The sequence below is a fragment of the Triticum urartu genome, chromosome 7A, assembly GCF_056163025.1.
Source record: "Triticum urartu cultivar PI428250 chromosome 7A, HENAU_Tu73, whole genome shotgun sequence".
In the NCBI taxonomy this organism is placed as follows: domain Eukaryota; kingdom Viridiplantae; phylum Streptophyta; class Magnoliopsida; order Poales; family Poaceae; genus Triticum; species Triticum urartu.
Window position 1 is genome coordinate 321,405,938 of NC_141879.1, and position 17,087 is coordinate 321,423,024.

Sequence of the window (17,087 nt, forward strand, 5' to 3'; positions counted from 1 at the left end):
TCTTGATTGTGCTGCCAGGCAGATTCAATTGACTCATTCGTCTGAGGATGTAATTGTCTTTGCCGCTCGGGATAATACCATTCGTCTGTTTTCTCTCAATGAGAAGGGTGAATTGGATGATATCTCTCAAATTCCAGTCGGTTGTGAATATCAAGACGTCTTTCCAGAAGAGCTTCCAGGAATGCCTCCGCACCGGCCAGTTGAATTCGTTATTGATCTTGAGCCTGGCACGGAACCTGTGTGCAAACGTCCTTACAAGCTCGGACCTGAAGAGTTGAAGGAGCTGAAGAAGCAACTCTCATCCGGCCTAGTTCTTCTCCATGGGGTTGTGGTGTTCTTTTTGTGAAGAAGAAGGATGGAACGGACCGACTTTGTGTTGATTACCGTCCAGTGAACAAGAAGACCATCAAGAACAAATACCCACTTCCCAACATCAATGAGCTGTTCGAACAACTCAAAGGTGCTCGAGTATTCTCCAAGCTTGATCTCTGCATGGGTTATCATCAGATTCGAATCCGTGAGCAAGATATTCCCAAGACGGCTTTCAGGACAAGCTTTGGTTCATATGAATACACTGTCATGTCTTTTGGTCTCATCAACGCTCCTCCGACGTTCTCTCGCATGATGAACTTCATCTTCAATGCCTACACCAATGACTTCGTTTTGGTCTATCTCGACGACATTCTGGTTTTCTCCAAGAACAAGGAAGATCATGCCAAGCATTTGCGTTTGGTTCTTGATAAGCTCAGAGAACATCAGTTCTACGCCAAGTTCTCCATGTGTGAATTTTGGCTAGATGAGGTTCTTTATCTTGGTCATATCATCTCTGCCAAGGGCATTGCCGTGAACCCTGAGAAGGTGTCTGCAATTGTGAATTTGGAACCTCCTTAGAACGTGAAGCAACTCCGTAGCTTCCTCAGTCTCGCAAGCTATTGCCGAAGATTCGTTGAAAACTTTTCTAAGATCGCGAAGCCTCTCTCAAATCTTCTTCAGAAGCACGTCAAGTACGTTTGGTCTCCGGAGTGTGACATTGCTTTCAACACTTTGAAAGAGAAATTGATCACTGCTCCAGTCCTGACTCCGCCTGATGAATCCAAGCCGTACGAGGTCTTTTGTGATGCCTCTCTCCAAGGTCTTGGCGCAGTATTGATGCAAGAGAAGAAAGTTGTTGCTTATACCTCTCGCCAGTTGAAGCCTAATGAGAAGAACTACCCCACTCATGATCTCAAGTTGGCGGCAGTTGTGCATGCTCTTTTGACTTGGAGACATCTTCTATTGGGAAGAAAAGTGGACATTTTCACTGATCACAAGAGTCTCAAGTACATCTTCACTCAGCCTAATCTCAACCTCAGACAAACTCGATGGGTCGAAATGATTCAAGAGTATAATCCGAGTATTGAGTATACTCCAGGCAAGGCCAATGTGATTGCTGACGCATTGAGCAGGAAAGCTTACTGTAACAGTCTGATTCTCAAGCCTTATCAACCCGAGCTTTGTGAAGCTTTCCGCAAACTTAATCTGCAAGTTGTTCCTCAAGGTTTCCTCACCAACCTTCAAGTCTCTCCTACCTTGGAAGACCAGATTCGCCAAGCCCAGCTTCTTGATGCTATGGTGAAAAAGGTGAAGATTGGGATTGCCAAGAGTCAGTCCAAGTACAAGTGCTACTGCCTTGATGACAAGGACACTCTCTTCTTCGAGGATCGTATTGTTGTACCCAAAGGTGACCTCCGTAAAGTGATCTTGAACGAGGCTCACAATTCTCTCCTCTCCATCCACCCTGGGAGCACGAAGATGTATCAGGACCTCAAGCAAGCTTATTGGTGGACTCAAATGAAGCGCGAGATCGCTCAATTCGTGAATGAATGTGATGTCTGCAGAAGAGTGAAGGCAGAACACCAAAGGTCAGCAGGTCTCCTCCAACCTCTTGCCATTCCAGAATGGAAGTTTGACCACATTGAGATGGACTTCGTGACTGGGTTTCCAAAGTCCAAGCGTGGCAATGATGCTATATTCATTGTCATCGACATACTCACCAAAGTGGCTCACTTTCTGCCTATCAAAGAGTCGATCACTGCAGCTCAATTGGCGGAACTCTATACCTCTCGTATTGTCTCTCTACACGGTATTCCTCAAGTGATCTCTTCAGATCGTGGCAGCATCTTTACCTCGAAGTTTTGGGATTCTTTTTAGAAGGCCATGGGCACCAACATCCGCTTCAGCACAGCTTTCCATCCTCAAACAAGCGGTCAAGTCGAGCGTGTCAACCAGATTCTTGAAGATATGCTCAGGGCTTGTGTGATCTCCTTCGGCATGAAATGGGAGGATTGTCTTCCTTATGCTGAATTCTCCTACCACAACAGTTTTCAAGCAAGTTCGGGAAAGGCCCCTTTTGAAATTCTGTATGGCAGGAAGTGCCGTACCCCTCTCAACTGGTCTGAAACCGGTGAACGTCAGCTTTTGGGTAATGACTTAATCACAGAGGCAGAGGAAATGTGCAAAGTCATTCGTGATAACCTCAAAGCAGCCCAATCCCGCCAGAAGAGCTACTATGATAGTAAGCACCGTGATTTGGTTTTCGAGATTGGAGATCATGTTTACCTCCGCGTCTCTCCTATGAAAGGTACTCGTCGTTTCGGTATCAAAGGGAAACTTGCCCCCAAATACGTGGGACCTTTCAAGATTGTCAGCAAGAGAGGCGACCTCGCCTATCAACTCGAGATTCCTTCAAACTTTGCAAATGTTCATGACGTGTTCCATGTCTCTCAGCTTCGAAAGTGCTTCAAGACTCCTGACCGCACCGTCAACTTCGAGGACATTGAGCTCCAAGAAGATCTCTCTTATCGTGAGCACTCAGTTGCTATTCTGGAAGAGACTGAACGCAAGACTCGCAACAAGTCAATCAAATTTCTCAAAATCAAGTGGTCACACCATTCCGACCGTGAAGCTACCTGGGAACGTGAGGATCACCTCCGTTCTGAGTACCCGGCGTTCTTTCAGTCCTAGATCTCGGGACGAGATCCTTTCGTAGTGGTGGAGTGTTGTAACACCCCGGATGTAACTTTCCCTACTTGTACTCCAACTCTTGCCGTTTCCGGCGTTAAGCTATATTTATTTCCTCGGGTTCAGGTTTTGTCTCCGTGTGTTGTTGTGTTGCCATGCATCTCTTATCATGTCATCATGTGCTCTGCATCTGCATACGTGTTCGTCTCATGCATTCGAGCATTTTCCCCGTTGTCCGTTTTGCATTCCGGCGCTTCGTTCTCCTCCGGTGGTCATTTCTAGCTTTCTTTCGTGTGTGGGGATTAAACATTTCCGGATTGGACCGAGACTTGCCAAGTGGCCTTGGTTTACTACCGGTAGACCGCCTGTCAAGTTTCGTATCATTTAGACTTCGTTTGATACTCCAACGGTTAACCGAGGGACCGAAAAGGCCTCGTGTGTGTTGCAGCCCAACACCCCTCCAATTTGGCCCAAAACACACCTAACTCTACTCCATCATCTAGAGCGTTCGATCACGGTCACGTGCCCGAAAACCGCACCTCATTTGGACTCTCCTAGCTCCCTCTATGGCTATAAATAGACCCCCTTCCCCAAAATCCGGATCTCCCTCTCCGAAACCCTAAATTTCCACCTCGCGCGGCCGGACATTGTCCGCCCCGCGCCGGACGTCGCCGCTGCCCCAACCGGGAGCCGCCACGTGGCACTCCACCGCCAGCCGCCGCCGCGGCCCGGGAGCCCAGATCCGGCCCCCGCGGCCCGCTCCCGCCCGCCGCCGCCTACCGCGCCCGCCGCCTCCCGCCGCCTGCCGCACTCCGCCGCCTCCGCCGCGTGCCGCCGTGCCGCGCCGCCCCGCTCCGGTGGTCGCCGCCACCTCGCCGAGCCTGCCGGCCCCCGCCGCCCGCTCCGCCGCGGCCGGGACGCCGCGCAGCACCTCGCCTCGGTCGCCCCGCCGCCTCCTCGCAGCCCTCGTCACCGGCAAGGCCGCCCCGGCGAGCTCCCCTTCGTCCGGCAAGCTCCCGTCGCCGGGGAACGACGGATCCGGCCAGCTACAGTGCGCGCCGCCACCTCGATTTCCGCGCCGGGTCAAACCCTAGATCTGAGGGTTGTTTTTTTCTAAGTCCCTGATATTTTCAGTTCAAGTGCTCATGTTCATGGCTCCGTAACTTTGCATTCGTAGCTCCGACTCGTGCATATAGCATATCAAAATGTTCATCTCAGAGAGTACATCATTTAATTCCATTGCATAATTTTCATTTGAGTTCATCTTGATGCCCGAAATGCTGTTAGAAGAGGGCTACTTGAGTTAATTGTCAGATCTGCTACTCCATTTAGGTTTTTGTCATTTTTGCCATGATTATTGTGTGCATGCTATGCCCTGATGCTCTACATGTGTTTTGTTAAGGGTTTTGTCATCTTTCCAGAGGTGCAACCCATGTATTTTTGTGATGTGTGTGGTGACTTATGCAAGCTTGCAAAGTGGTGCACTTGCTAAGTCTGTTTTCAGGGACTTAGTAATTTCACTAAGTCCTGGAGCTGTTTATCTCATGATGTCATATGTTCATGTTGTTTCCTAGTGATCCGTGCCTCTTTTGAGGATGATCAGTAAGTATGTTCTATTAATATTGTAGTTCTCTATCCATCCATGTCTTTGTTTGCAATTATGGAGCACCCTAGCTTGATTCAATCGAGCTCTACTTTTGCTACCTTGTGAATCTGGGCAGATTGTCAACTTGTTTGCAATTTTGCCGATGATGTTGTAGTTGATACGTGCATGCTATGTTATTGTTCTTGCCATGTCTAGCTTTTATTTTGTGTCTTCTTGATGGATGTATGCTTGTCTTGCCATGAATTGCTCTGTAGTGAGTGCATCGAGCTCGTAAACATGCCTACTTGAGTTATATTTCAGCATGTGTCAGTTTTTCACTAAGTCTGAAAACTGATTATGTTTTTGCTATGTTCACATGCTTGCAATTGTATTTTCTGATCCCTTTTGGCTCAAGGTCACTAAGGGACTTTTGTTAAGCTCTTTGAGTAGCTCCATGCCATGCTTTAGTTTGCCATGTTCAGATCCTGTAGCATGTAGTTTTGTTGCTCCGAAGAGGGCTATCTGATCTGAAATTCCAGACAAGTGTTAATTTCACTAAGTCCGAGATCTGTTTTTCATATGCTTATTTGCCATGATGGTTTGAACCAGTTAATGGATGAATTGGCCGTAGCTCAGTGCTAGACTTTTGTTAAGCATCTTGAATGCATCCCTGCCATGTATTTTGTTGTCATGTTTGGGTGTTGTAGCATGTTCATCTCATTGCATTTAGATGCCTACTTGCTGTAAATCGCAGACCGGTGTCATATTTGAATCGCTTGCCTTTTCCAAACCGTAACTTTGATTCCGGCGTTCTTTATATCGTTTTCAAGCGATTTCATCTCATCTTTCCAGTGGCACACTTGGATTTCCAAGTTGAGGCCAGGTTCATGCATTTCCTGTCATATCTTGCATTTTGCATTCCGCATCGCATCCCGCATAGCATATCATCTTTGCATCGTGTTGTTTGAGTTTGCACGTGGTTTATTGTATCCTTGTTGCTTGTTTGTCTTGTTTTGGTAGAGCCGGGAGACGAGTTCGCTAACGAGGAGCCTGTTGAGTTTGCTTTTGAGTATCCAGTCAACTCTGACAACTGTGCAGGCAAGATGATCATACCCTCGAAATCACTACTATCTTTGATATGCTAGTTTGCTCGCTCTTTTGCTATGCCAATGCTACGATGCCTAGCACTTGCTTTCAAGCCTCCCAAATTGCCATGTCAAACCTCTAACCCACCATGTCCTAGCAAACCATTGATTGGCTATGTTACCGCTTTGCTCAGCCCCTCTTATAGCGTTGCTAGTTGCAGGTGAAGATTGAAGGCCGTTCCTTGTTGGAACATTTATTTACTTGTTGGGATATCATTATATTATCTTGTTATCTTAATGCATCTATATACTTGGTAAAGGGTGGAAGGCTCGGCCTCTCGCCTAGTGTTTTGTTCCACTCTTGCCGCCCTAGTTTCCGTCATATCGGTGTTATGTTCCCGGTTTTTGCGTTCCTTACGCGGTTGGGTTATAATGGGAACCCCTTGATATTTCGCCTTGATTAAAGCTTTTCCAGCAATGCCCAACATTGGTCTTACCATTTGCCACCTAGCCTCTTTTTCCCTCGGGTTTCCGGAGCCCGCGGGTCATCGTATTAAACCCCCCCCCCCCCCGGGCCAGTGCTCCTCTGAGTGTTGGTCCAAACTAGAGTCCTGTGCAGCGCCCCCTCAGGGAAACTCGAGGTTTGGTTTTAGTTGTATGGAGCACTCATCTGAGTGTGCCTTGAGAAATAGATATGTGCAACTCCTATTGGGATTTGTCGGCACATTCGGGCGGTGTTGCTGGTCTTGTTTTAACCTGTCGAAGTGTCTTGAGTAACCGAGATACCGAGTCTGATCGGAACGTCTTGGGAGGAGGTCTATTCCTTCGTTGCCCGTGAGAGCTTGTCATGGGCTAAGTTGGGAATCCCCTGCAGGGATTGAACTTTCGAAAGCCGTGCCCGCGGTTATGGGCAGATGGGAATTTGTTAATGTCCGGTTGTAGATAACTTGAACCTTTATTTAATTAAAATGAATCAACTGAGTGTGTTACCGTGATGGCCTCTTCTCGGCGGAGTCCGGGAAGTGGACACGGTGTTGGAGTAATGTTTGCGCAGGTTGTTCTCTAGTTTCTTGCTCGTGCTTTGCCTCCTCTTCTCGCTCTCTTTTGCGAATAAGTTAGCCACCATACTTGCTAGTCGCTTGCTGCAGCTCCACATATATTTACTTTGCCATACCTATAAGCTTAAATAGTCTTGATCGCGAGGGTGCGAGATTCCTGAGTCCCTGTGTCTCATAGATTACTATTACACCAGATGCAGGGCCTGATGATTCTGCTCCAGGTGACGCGTATGAGCTCAAGTGGGAGTTCGACGAAGACTCTCAACGTTACTATGTTTCCTTTCCCGATGATCAGTAGTGGTGCCCAGTTGGGGGTGATCGGGACCGTGTCGCATGTTGGGTTATCTTTTATTTTGGCGCCATAGTCGGGCCATGAGTGTTTGGATGATGTAATGTTATTTATGTACTTGATTGACGTGGCGAGTGTAAGCCAACTATGCTATCTCCCCCTTATTATTCATATTACATGGGATGTTGTGAAGATTGCCTAACTTGCGACATATGCCTTCAATGCGATTATGCCTCTAAGTCGTGCCTCGACACGTGGGAGATATAGTCGCATCGAGGGTGTTACATATGTGCAGCTCCTATCGGGATTTGTCGGCACATCTGGGTGGTGTTGCTGGTTTAGTTTTACCCTGTTGAAATGTCTTGTTGTACCGGGATACCGAGTCTGATCGGAACGTCTCAGGAGGAGTTCTATTCCTTCGTTGACCGTGAGAGCTTGTCATGGGCTAAGTTGGGACACCCCTGCAGGGATTTGAACTTTCGAAAGCCATGCCCGCGGTTATGGGCAGATGGGAATTTGTTAATGTCCGGTTGTAGATAACTTGAACCTTAACTTAATTAAAATGATTCAACTGCGTGTGTAACCGTGATGGTCTCTTTCTGGCGGAGTCCGGGAAGTGAACACGGTGTTGGAGTTATGCTTGATGTAGGTTGTTTTAGGATCACTTCTTGATCATACTTTTGTCGACCGTACTTTGCCTTCTCTTCTCGCTCTCATTTACGTATGTTAGCCACCATATATGCTAGTCGCTTGCTGCAGCTCCACCTCATACCTTTACCTTACCCATAAGCTTAAATAGTCTTGATCGCGAGGGTGCGAGATTGCTGAGTCCCTGTGGCTCACAGATACTTCCAAAACCAGCTTGCAGGTGCCGATGAGACCGTGCAGATGACGCAACCAAGCTCAAGGAGGATCTCGATGAAGATTTTTTCCTTTGTGTTGTTACGTTCTAGTTGATCAGTAGTGGAGCCCAGTTGCGGTCGATCGGGGACCTTTGTCGCATTTGGGGTTCTTCTATTATTTTGGTTCCGTAGTCGGACCTTGATTGTATCTGGATGCTGTAATGATTTATTCATGTAATTGTGTGAAGTGGCGATTGTAAGCCAACTATGTATCTCTTTCCCTTATTGTATTACATGGGGTGTGTGAAGATTACCTCACTTGCGACATTGCTTTCAATGCGGTTATGCCTCTAAGTCGTGCTTCGACACATGGGAGATATAGCCGCATCGAGGGCGTTACACTACCATACCATGTTTTTTTACATTGAAGTGATGTTCTAGTGCTCTGTTGCAATGCCATCTTATTTTCCCAATCATACACGTGTATGTTGCCTTAGTTATTTCTATATGTATTCCGCTAGCATACAGTTTTACATTCAACTAGTGTTTTTTTGTTGTGTTGTCCTGTCGTATCCCTAGCTCTTACACCATACTCCCTCCGTCCGGATTACATGTTGCCGAAATGGATAAAAAAGGATGTATCTAGAACTGAAATACGCCTAGACCCATCCATTTTTTCCGGATGGAGGGAATACATGTCAATATGTCATGCCTTTCTATTCTTTAGTACCTATTCCATCTCTCTGCTGCCGCATGTTTTATAATTAAAGCACCATTCTTCTATACAAGGCATGCAAGGGGAAGACGACTATGTTAGAATCTGAAGGGTTACAAACAAGGCCTTTGCAAAAGATCCAAACGCCAGGAGATAATAAACCAACTCCAGTTTTTAAAGATACTGCTCCAGCACAGAGAAACCCAACTCCTACTGACAATAAGCAGATTCCAGTGGCCAAAGAACTAGTCCGCTCTAGTGCAGCAAAAATATGTCAACTCAACTCTAAGAAGCGTGTGTGTGTGTATCCTTGCATCATGAAATTTTATAGCATGCTGATCATATTTTCTACATGTTTCTTACCCATCTCTCTTTTAGAAAATAAGCTTAACAGATAGAAGAATTTCTACACTGGTATCGTCTGTGAGGAAAGATTCTTGCAGGAATTCTTTGTACTCCAGTGCAGATGTAAGTACCTGTTGTATATCACTATATTTTTACATCAGCATGTATTTTGTTAATCGGCGTGAATCCAACCTTTATCTGATCTAAATTTAGTTGTAGCAAAATGTATGATTAAAGGCCACAATGTTGATTTTTGTAAGGAAAACTGCTTAGTAGTTTTGCATCCTGAGCAGCATGAGTTTACTATCTCATATCAGTGGGTTTGATTACTTTGGTTCTGCAGTGGGTTTTCAGTGTTTTTTTTACTGTGTTGTCCTGTCATATCCCTAACTCTTACGTCATACCCCCTCCGCCCGGATTACATGTCACAGAAATGGATAAAACTGGATGTATCTAGAACTGAAATACGCCTAGACCCATCCATTTATTTCCGGATGGAGGGAATACATGTCAATATGTCATGCCTTTCTATTCTTCAATACCTATTCCATCTCTGCTATAGCATGTTTTATAATTGAAGCACCATTATTCTATATAAGGCATGCAAGGGGAAGACGGCTATGTTAGAATATGAAGGGTTACAAACCAGGTCTTTGCAAAAGATCCAAACACCAGGAGATAATAAACCAACTCCATTTTTCATAGATACTGATCCAGCATAGAGAAACCCAACTCCCATTGATAATAAGCAGATTCCAGTGGCCAAAGAACTAGTCCGCTCCAGTCCAGCAAAAGAATGTCAACTCCATTCTAAGAAGCGTGTGCTATCCTCGCACCATGAAATTTTATAGCATTCTGATCATATTTTCTACATGTTTCTTACCCATCTCTCTTTTAGAAAATAAGGTTAAACGATACAAGACTTCCTCTATTGGGATCGTATTAGAGGAAAATATCTTGCGGGAATTCTCTGTGCTCCAGTGCTGATGTAAGTACCTGTTGTATATCACTATATTTTTAGATCAGCATGTATTTTGTTAATCGGCCTGTATCTAACCTTTATCTGATCTAAAATTAGTTGTAGCAAAATGTTAAAGGCGCCAATGTTGATTTTTGTAAGGAAAAATGCCTGGTAGTTTTGCGTACTGAGCTGCATGAATGTGCTATCTCATATCACGCACATTACTGAATTGTAGTGCTTCTCTGGTTGCCCATTCATTCATTGTGTCAATGTTGCTTTCGTATTACCTTGCCTGGCTGATGATAGTTGTGCCATATTGTGTTAATTTGGTGTAGGCTAGTTGCCCAAACGTCCGTTGTGTCAATGTTGCTTTCCTATTATCTGACTTGGCCAATGATAGCAATGCTAGTGTGTTAATTTTGTGCAGGCTGCTGAAGATAAGAAGACAAACTCTGAAAACAGCAAGGCAACCCCATTGTTTCTTTCCAGTAAATCTAGGCCAGGTAATATGGCAATAACTCATGATTAATCTGTTTGGTTCCCGTCCTAACTTATGTTATGATGCAGTGCTCAAGACACTCTCCACTATCAATAATACAAGCCTGCCAAAATCGCCATCTGAATCTGTTCAGTATCCTCTATCTCGAATGCGACGGAATAAATGTATGTGTGTGAAGCAATTAATGGCTGAAGCGATGATGGAAATGGTGGATGAATCAGAGGTGCAGAGTCGTGCGACACAACAACTGATCAATGTTTTCAGAGACAGTGTGGCAAAGCAGCAAGAACTTGACCACATGCTTATGGGCGTCATCTGTGCTGAGGTTGCAGATTGTGACGTTGTAGATGGTTAGGTTCTGCTCATTTATTTGCACTGGCATCAATATTTGATTGCCCAGTGAATGTAATTTCCTGTAATATATTCTGGATGTGCAACGTTATTCCCTGTATGTCGTACCTTTGCTCGTCGTAATGGGCTCAAATTATCTAATTTGGCCTAAAGACATGAACGAACGTTAGTGGGCCCATTAAGTTAATGGGCCGTTAATAGGCCGAAAGTTAATGGTCGGCCCTCTTACCTCCCGGGTCGTTAACAGGCCGACATCGAAGCGGGCAACAGGTGGCCCCAATTTATTTCACGGGCCATTAACAGGCCGTTACTAAGTTTGGGCTACATATGACCCAACTATATTGTAGGCCTTTAGCAGGCCGAAAGAGACAGCGGGCTTGTATTGGACCATGAAGAGCATGGGCCGCTAAGAGGACGAAAGTCAGGTCGTATTGTAAACGGCCCAATTGTGTTGTGGGCCTTTAGCAGGCCAAAAGAGAAACTAGGCTGGTATTGGACCATGAAGGGCATGGGCCGTTAAGAGACCAAAACTAAGGTCCGACTACAAATTGCCCAACTCATTTATGGTCCGTTAACAGGCCGAAAGGCACACACGGCCGGGAATTGGCCCAACACTTAAATGGGTCGCTAAAAGGCCAAAACTCAGGTCCGACTACAATTGGCCCAACTGATTTATGGGTCGTCAACAGGCTGAAAGTGACACTAGGCCAGAAATTGGCCCAACACTTAAATGGGCCGCTAAAAGGCCGAAACTCAAGTCCGACTACAAATGGCCCATCAGATTTATGGGCCGTCAACAGGCTGAAAGACACACCGGGCCGGAAATTAGCCCAACATTTAAATGGGTCGCTAAAAGGCCGAAAGATGTACATCCTGAAAATTGGCCCATCCATTAAATGGGTCGTTAACAGGCTGAAATCTCATCGGGCCGATATTGAGCCCAAATATATAGCGGGCTGTTAACGGGCTCGAACTGACGATAGGCTGCAATGGTGTCAAATCTTTAATGGGCCGAATTGGCACATCTCGTATGGGCCATGGGCTTAAATGGACCTGACACAAGTATGCCTTATATGGGCTGGCCTGCTAATTTTTACTGGGCCGGCCTTTTTCATCGGAATAGGCCATTGTTGGGCCGTGCCACGTGTCGACCTATCATAGGCGCCTCCTGTCCAATGAGTGGATGACATCTGTCCCAACGATGAGCTGGCACGTGTTTCCTCTAGCCAATGATGATTTTACACGTGGAAAATCCCCATTGGTCGGGGCTGTTAACGGGTTATCGGATCCAAAACCCGACCCGATAGCTTAACGGCATTCCGTTACGGTGGATGCCACGTGTCGGTCACCCTTGACGAAAGCACTTCTGTGGCGCACGATTTATCGTCATGGAAGTGGACACTTCCATGATGATAATTTTGGTAATGTCATGGAACACTTCTACGACAGCACAGGTATGACTATCTTGATTCTGTCATAAATTTGTCATGGATGTACATGCATGACAAAAAAGCGACCTACTGTGACAAACATGTATCATCACGGAAGTGTATTTTTTTGCAGTGACAGGCCAAGGCATCGGGCAAAGGTTACCATTCCGGTGCAACAAGACCAACAGAGCGGCAGGACAGAGGTCACCGTGGAGCCCAAGACGGCGTCATCACCAGAGCTTTTGGCAGCCGAAGACCACCTTTGGTCAGGATAACTTGTACTAGATGTTCCCCTTCAAAATGGCCAATTGTTGGCGCCCTTCCCGCTCATTATTTGGGGAGAGGCTCAGGGCCTCTATAAATAGAGCTAGCCACCACAGAGTAAGAAACAACCGAAGGAGGGACCGAAAAAGAGAGAGAGACAGAGAGAGATCTGGTAGAACTCTAGCAGAGAGAGAGAGGCGACTGAACTCACCCTAGCAGTTCATCGCACCAGCTCAAGAACACCTCTCGCGAGGCTGTTCTTACCTTGTACTGTTCATCATCAGCTCATGAGGCAATCCACCACACCGCACACTGGAGTAGGGTATTACACCACAACGGTGGCCCGAACCAGTATAAACCTCGTGTCCCTTGTGTTGTTCATTGTTTCCAGCTTAGATCATGTGAGGAGATTGGATGTAGATTGGTAGGGGAGAGATCTCCGCGCGCACCCTAGTGTTCGAACCTCAAGGGTCTGCCGGAACCCGAAATCCGACATTTGGCGCACCAGGTAGGGGTGCGCTGGAATCTTTCTTCCGCTGTTCGCGTACGATCTTACGTCCTGTCCATGGCTGACGCTCGTCAGGCTCGCGCTGAGCGCCGGGCTGCTCTCGCCACCCGCGTCGCCCAGACGGCGCCCGTCGGCGGATGTCCTCATCGTTCTCCGTCGCCTGCCGCCAACGCCGCCACCCGCCTGGCGGGGAACGAGCAGCAGGCCTCCTCCCAGCATCCTTCGGTACGGTGGGAGGGCCGCACCGCCACACCGTCACTGACTCCAGCCGCTTCGTCGTCCCACACCCGTCGCGCCCCCGCGGACGCGCACGCCGTGCTGCTCCTGGCAAGAGAGCTCTTTCACTACCGCCCCGTCGACGACCTCTACAAAGACTGGCTCGCCCGCATCACCAAGCTTGTCAACGCCGCAGGGGGCTCCCCCTTGCCGTCCTTCTCGCTGCCCCGCCCTCCATTCCGCGCAGGAGGCGGGGATCAGGAGGCGCCTCCACCACCTCCTCCCTAAGAAGGCTCCCTAGCTCCAAGGCGCGCAGCCCCAGGGTGAGACCCTCCACGTCCGGCGCCCGCGCAGCAAGAAAGGAGCTGCCAAGAGATCCCTCGTCCCCAAGAAGGTGTTCGCGCGCTCCCAGCGCCGGTGCGCCAAGATCACGTCCCTGCACCTCCACACCAAGACCCCGCGCTGCTCCAAGCGGCGGCGCGCGGTAATCCCCAGAAACAAGCCCAGCACCAGCAAAAGGCACCGGTGGTCACGGAAGGCTGCCGCGCCCTCACCCCCGAGCTACGCGGCGTCGCATGGCCAGGCAAATTCAAGCCTGACCTGCCCCCTCGCTACGATGGCACGACGGACCCCGCAGAGTTCCTACAGCTCTACGAGCTATGCATCGAAGCCGCCAACGAAGACGAAAGGGTCATGGCGAACTGGTTTCCCATGGCGCTCAAGGACGGGGCCCGCACCTGGCTCCTGAACCTGGCTCCTGGCACAATCTCCTCCTGGGACGAGATGCACACTCGCTTCATCGCCAACTTCCAAGGCACTCGCGACCGGCCCCCAGCCGTGAGCGATCTGCGCCGCATCAAGCAGCAGCAATGGGAAACCCTGCAGAAATACATCCAGCACTTCAACAACGCTCGCCTCAAGATCCCCAAGGTGACTGAAGAAGCCATCATCTCACCTTCTCCGATGGCGTACGCGACATCAAGATGAAGGAGGAGCTAGCAATCCATGAAGACCTGTGCACATCCCTGGAGCTGTTCAACTTGGCAACCAAGTGCGCCAGGGCTGAGGAAGGGCGCCTTTCCCTCCTCGAACTCCCGGCTGCCGACCCAGAAGAGAAGAAGCCCAAGGCCAAGGACGTGAAGCGCAAGGGGGCTTCCGTGCTTGCAGCGGAGCCAGACACCAAGCGAGGCAGGGATCAGCCTGAGTCATCCAAGGGCAGCCGGTACCGCGTGTACCACGACCTCCACACCCACAACACCAACGAATGTCAAGAGCTCAGGGCCGTGAGAGATGGACGTGTCGGCCGAAGCCCCGAGCGCAACGACAGGGGCTATGGCTGAGGAGGAGGAAGAGGTGGCGGACGATGGGAAGACCGTGGCCCTCGGCAAGGGTGGCGTGAACGACCTCGCGAGGATCGCTGGCAGGACCAGCCTCGCGAGGGAGGCTAGAGAGATCAGCCTCGAGAGGATCGCCCGTACGGCAGCGCAGGCCTTCCTCCTCTGCCGCCACCACCAAGGAGGAACGAAGACCAACATCAAGACAAGGGGGGTGGGGGCTTCCAGGAGCCGTGCGCAATCGCTTGCATCTTGGGTGGCGCGCAGGCCCCAGCCTCACAGCGCATTTTCAAGCAGTTTGCTCGCGAGGTGAATGTAGTCCTCCCCAAGCTTGAGGCCACACGCCCTCTCAGTTGGTCTGCGTGCGCTATCACGTTCAACTCAACGGATCAGCTCAAGTGCGCGGCAACAGCCGGAGTCCTCCCGACGCTTTGCTCCCCAGTCATCAGCAACGTGCAGGTCACCAAGACCCTCATCGACGGCGGAGCAGGACTCAACATCATGTCCGTCGAGACGTTCGACAATCTCCAAGTGATGTACGATCAGCTTCAGCCAACCAAGCCATTCTCAGGAGTCACTGATGGTTCCACTGTTCCCATAGGGCAGGTTCGCCTTCCAGTCACCTTCGGACAGCGCAACAACTACCGCACCGAGCTCATCGACTTCGACGTCGCCCACATACGTCTGCCATACAACACCATTCTCGGGTACCCAGCCCTGGCCAAGTTCATGGCGGTGACTCACCATGGATACAATGTCCTTAAGATGCCAGGAAGCGGTAGAGTCATCACCGTACCCTGTGAAGAAAGGGACGCAGTGTGTTCACTTGAGCGCGCGTTCCAAGCCGCAGCAATCGAAGACCCGGACCACAGGAACGGAAGGCTTCCCGAGGCGACCCTTAAGAAGAAGAAGGTTTCGCCTGACCCAAGCCATAAGGAGGCAGGCGCCTCCGGAGGTGTTGCGTCAGGATCTGCGCCCAATCAGGGAGCGCCACCCTCTCTCGCATAGGAAGGCGCGCCCGGCGCCCTCCTCAGGCAGGGCTCGGGGGTTCTTTCTTGGAGAGCCACCGACTTTGCCAAGGTCGCGAGGGAGGCGCTCGGGCACCACTTGGAGGGGTGCTTCCAGACACGTTTCCCTCAGGAAGGTGCAAGGCAAGGAAGACCAAACCCTCAGGAGTTCATCGCAAGCAACACTCAGTAGCTACAGGAGTCGAGAGTCATGCGCGGCAGCCGCCGCTTGCCCAACGTAGCCCCACATCCAGGTGAGGATGGTGGGCTGCGCGTCTGCATCGACGTGCCAGGGCTCAACCGAGCCGCGTCTCAGGAGCGCCTCTGGCCTTCACGCGTGGGGCGTTGCGAGGGTCCACCTCACAGCTATGTTCGCATGCCTTTCGGCCTGCCGAACGCGGTCGCCGCTCATCAGCGCCTGCTGAGGAGCATTCTGGAGGCTCAGGAGGTCAGGCATCGTGCGGTCCTGGCGGAGATGGAGATGGCCCTCGGGAACCCACCTGTGCCTCCGGAGCCTCCCGAGGCTCCTGGGCCTGGGGGCTTGTGAGGATCGACGTCTTCATCGCGCATCGCCCACTTCTTCAGCATCACTTCATCTTCAACGGCACCAGGTGACATCTTTCTAAGTCCCGTTTTTAGCTGGGAGCGCCCACAGGGCCGCATCATTCTCAGGTCGCGTGGGTCCGTCCCTGCGGCATGTATCAGTTTTGCTTATGCTCTTTACTTACCTTGTTGGGGGCGTCCCTCGGGCTGCATCATCCCCGAGCTGCTCGGGCCTGGCCCAGAGGCGTTTGCTTTTCTCGCGTCTATTTAAATGAATTTCCTCCTGCGTGCTTAACACACCCGACCTAATCGCCTGCTCGATTGACGCCTACCTATGGAGCTACTCGCTCTGGCACGGCATTTGCGCACGGGTCCATCCCTGCAATGCCGATAAACCTGAGTGGTTGAGCTCTAGCCGCGGCAGCCCCGCAAGGCGCCACCTCACCAGGCCCTCAGTGCCCCAATCACTCCCTCGGAGCGACCGAAGGTTGGCTGGCAACCGTAACAACAGGTCTTGTTTCTCTTCATGATTGGTGTGCAGGACCTACTCCAGGAGCAACGTCAGGGACGTCGCGAGCTGCCTCACCCTCTCTCCGGCGTGGACCGCTTGCACGTTAAAAGGGGGGTACCTGAGCATCGCGACTCATGGGCTCCTACTGGCTCTCCAGCCCTCACCCCCTGGCCTTGACCCACGACATCGCGACCTGTCATACCAGTGGCGGCTGAGCTCGCTCGAGGGCCGGGACCTGAGGACGTAGAGCATTAAGGAAAGTGCGGGGGAGTGGGAAGGAGCTCGCGAGGACCTAACCCAGCAGCGCCTGAGCTGCCACTCGGGCCGGGCGCTTCATCGAGGAACTACACCAAACTCAAGAGATAAGTCACGCCCTTACAAGAGTTGGACCAACGCAGCGCCAAACCCTCACCCAGTGCGGCTCTGTCATGGCGACTTGCCTTCCTTTCTCGCCCAGCGAGGGCTGCTTGAGCGCTAAAGGGGACCTCCCGAGCATCGCGACTCGGGGGCTCTTATCGGACCTCGGGCCGTTCACCTCCTGGTC